We start from the raw sequence: 3,709 nt of genomic DNA, 5'->3' as shown, positions 1-3,709 counted from the left end.
AACCTTGACCGCCACCATTCAGTTCTTCCATCCTATTTTAATTTTGGTCCTTATCTTGACATTTTGCTTGTTTTACTCGCTGCTGCTGCCTCTGATCTTCATCCTCTGAGCGTCCGCTCTCACCCCCGCCCACGCCCGTTTTCCTCCTCCGCCCGCCCACGCCAAAGATGTGAGCGGAACGGCACAACTCCGCTTCTTCTTAGTTCTCCGCTTCGTTTGAGTTGATTTGCGCCCTTCGCCCGTCACCCGTTTCGTTGTTCGCCCACCCCCCCACACCCACACCCACACCCACACCCATACCTATACCCACCCCCGCCCGCCCGCCCACCCAGCCCCCCCTCGCCCTCTCCTCCTCCCGTCGCTACCCGTCCTTCCTACCCACCCTTACCCTCCTCCTCCTTTTCCTCCTCTACCACCTCCCCCTGTTCAAAGTGCCTTTTTTTCCCCTCCCCCTCCAGAATTTTCCTTTTGTTTCCCCTCACCTGAGTTCATTTCCCCTCCCCGGCGTCGTCTGCGACTATGATTTCTGCGACTGTCATCACGACTAATACTACTACTACTACTACTACTACTGTTACTAATACTACTGCTAATACTAATATTACTTCAACTGGTTCCCTCTGGCCTTATCTGCAGCTCTACGCTTACTGACTGCCGCGGCTCTCATCCGCCTCCTCTGCCGCCTCCACAGGATAATATAATCAAACATAAAAAAAAGTCAGTTTCTCTCCTTTTTTTTTTTAAATCGCAATATTAATAAAAACGAGATCAACAGGAGCAGCAGCAGCCTCCACCCCCTCCACCCCCTCCTCCCAGTGCACCTTATTAGGCCTTTGCTTTCCCCAATTTCCACCTAAGACACACCCCTACCGGTCCTTCTAAAGACCTACCACCCCCCACCAATTTAGACACACCCCTGGTCCTTCTAAAGACCTCCCACCTGGCCCCTACCAGTTCAGATACACTCCTGGTCTTTCTGAAGACCTCCCAGCTGCCCCCTACCAATTGAGACATACCCATTGTCCTTCGAAAGGCCTCCTACCTGTTCCCTACCAATTCAGACACACCCCTGGTCCTTCTAAAGACCTCACACCTGCCCCCTACCAGTTCAGGTACACCCCTGGTCCTTCTGAAGGCCTCCCTGGCCCCTTACAGCCCACCACCAGCCCCCTGGAAAATTATATAGATTTACTCTTGCATACTTCAGTAATCCTTTTCCCTCCCCCGCCCCTTTTTTTTTCAGTAGCATCTCTCGAGCGTTCGTTTGTCCTATCTCCTCCTCCTCCTCTTCCCTCTGATAAGTTATGGCTCTGAATACTTCTGCTACGTTCTGATGTGTTGTTTGCGTGTAGTTGTTCACCCCTGGTACATTCACTGACAAAAGAGAAGGAACATCCAGAAAACCAACGTACGTTGTTGTTCCCTCGGAACACCCACGAGAAACCAGCCCCCTTGCTTGCAAAGCCTGCCTGCGAGTGGGGACAAAAAAGAAAATAAAATATAAAAAGAGATACAAAGAGAAAAAACAAGAATCTCGTGGTTGCGTTCCAGCAGCACCAAAAGCAGAGAAGCAGGAGTAGTAGCAGCCTCAATCAGCAGGAGCAGCAGCAGCAGTTGCAGAAGCATCATCATCATCATATTCGATCATCATCTGTGCGTCGTCTTCGTCGTGGGACTACGACAACAACATTCTGGTGGTGCGTCGCCCCCCGCCCCCCTACCTCTCCTGCCCTCAGCTCTAGCTCTATAGCGTCGAAGGCCCGAGAGACGCACGCCCTCCCCCACTCTCTTATCGCCGTAGGTCGTCTGGGAGAGCGCCATGAGCGGTGTGGGCGTCGATGAATTTCTCCTCACGAGCGCATCATCCTCCACCACCACGCCCAGAGTCGCCTCTTCCTCCTACACACAGGTGAGTGAGTGTGTGAGGGAGGGAGGTCTGTCCTGTGTGGGGCCTTGCCTTGCCTTTCCTTTCCTTTCCTTTCCTTACCCCTCAGGTAAGGAGGGGAGGAGGAGGAGGAGGAGGAGGAGGGTCAACACCACCACACCTCCTGACAAGGTCCCACATCTCTCTCTCTTTTTATTTGTATAAATTTTTTTTTTGGATTTCACAAAGTTTTTTATTGTACAGGTTCATCATCATTTTTTTTCCAGATGCACTTCGACGATCACCCAACCTATTTTGTTTAACTCTCTGAGTACATCATGATCATCTTCTTCTTCGTTACTGTTTTTCACCCTGGTCCTTTAAAAAGAAACCTTCCTTTACCTCGTCCAGCTAAACACCTGTCTTCCTCTCGCCCTCCCTTCCTCCTAGACCCTGTTACCTCCTCCTCCTCCTCTTCCTCCAGGTCTGTCCCTAGGTCCTTCGCGTTCACTTTTACCTTTAAGGTGGACTGGAAGGAGGAGGAGGAGGAGGCAGTAGGAGGTAGGAAGAGAGGGGAGTAAGGGAGCGAGTGAGGGGAGAGAAGTCTAGTATCTAACCAGGAAAGTTTTTCCCCTTTTATATCACAATAATACGACTTTTTACGGTCCCATTGGCCAAGACGTGCTTTCCTGTTTTGCCCCCCCATTTTCAGTTAGTTTACAAGCCAGGTTATTACTGCTAATCCTCTTCCTTTATGTTTATCTCCTCGAACTTTTGGATAGTTATTTTACCCCTCCCCTCAGGAGGGTAGGTCCCGTGGGGTTTGGGAGGTGAGGGGTGGGGGTGGGGGTGGGGAATGAGAAGTAAGGTAGGAGTAAGGTAAAAACTCGGTCATTGCTAATTTCCAGAAAGTCACTTCAAGTCATTCCGTCCCGTCTCGGGGTGATGAATGGGTCATGTCATGACCCAGCGTACCCGGAATGTTAATCATAAAGATGATTAAGGGAATCGACCAGTGAAATGGTCTTTTGAGGAGGGGGGGGGGGTGGCTGTTCGTTCGAATCAGGCTAGACCAAAGAAATGGTCCTTATTTCTTTTTTTTTTATTTTTTTGGTTTTTTGAATCAGGCAAGCCCATTGAAATGGTCATTTTTAACATTTTTTTGTCTTTCGAATCAGTCTAGACCAGAGAAATGGTCCTTTTTTTGTCTTTCAAATCAGGTTACACTAGAGAAATGGTCTTTTTTTTTTTTTTTTTACTTTCGAATCAGGCTAGACCAGAGAAATACTCCTTTTTTTCTTTCGAATTAGGCTAGACTAGAGAAATGGTCTTTTTTTCATTTTTTGTCTTTCGAATCAAGCTAGACCAGAGAAATGGTCCTTTTTTTGTCTTTCGAATCAGGCTAGACTAGAGAAATGTTCTTTATTTTTTCTTTCGAATCAGGCTAGACTAGAGAAATGGTCCTTTTTTTGTCTTTCGAATCAGGCTAGACTAGAGAAATGATCCCCTTTTTTCGTCTTTCGAATCAGGCTAGACCAGAGAAATGGTCCTTTTTTTTGTCTTTAGAGTCAGGCTAGACTAGAGAAATGTTATTTTTTTGTCTTTCGAATCAGGCTTGACCAGAGAAATGCTCCTTTTTTTGTCTTTCGAATCAGGATAGACTAGAGAAATGGTCTTTTTTTTCTTGTCTTTTTTTGTCGAATCAGGATAGACTAGAGAAATGGTCTTTCAATCAGGCTTTTTTTTGTCTTTCGAATCAGGATAGACTAGAGAAATGGTCTTTTTTTTTGTCTTTCGAATCAGGATAGACTAGAGAAATGGTCTTTTTTTTGTCTTTCGAATCAG

At 47.3% G+C, this 3,709-nt stretch overlaps 1 protein-coding gene across 6 annotated transcripts in view; it reads left to right on the top strand.

The window, feature by feature from the left end:
- Nucleotides 1–1,060: 1,060 nt before the first annotated feature.
- LOC136826688 (uncharacterized) overlaps nucleotides 1,061–3,709 on the top strand; it is a 413,156-nt gene continuing 410,507 nt past the window's right edge. For 2 of the 6 annotated variants that reach the window (XM_067084062.1, XM_067084056.1), the window contains exon 1: nucleotides 1,775–1,909. The gene's annotated coding sequence lies outside the window, so the exon portion shown is untranslated. Of the gene's footprint in view, nucleotides 1,910–3,709 lie in introns of all 6 variants that reach the window. The other 4 variants (XM_067084055.1, XM_067084059.1, XM_067084061.1 and 1 more) reach the window with 4 other exon arrangements.

This window comes from Macrobrachium rosenbergii, chromosome 41 (genome assembly GCF_040412425.1).
Source record: "Macrobrachium rosenbergii isolate ZJJX-2024 chromosome 41, ASM4041242v1, whole genome shotgun sequence".
Classification (NCBI taxonomy): Eukaryota; Metazoa; Arthropoda; class Malacostraca; order Decapoda; family Palaemonidae; genus Macrobrachium; species Macrobrachium rosenbergii.
Note: the sequence above shows the minus strand (reverse complement) of the source record. Positions and strands in the feature narration are given on the sequence as shown.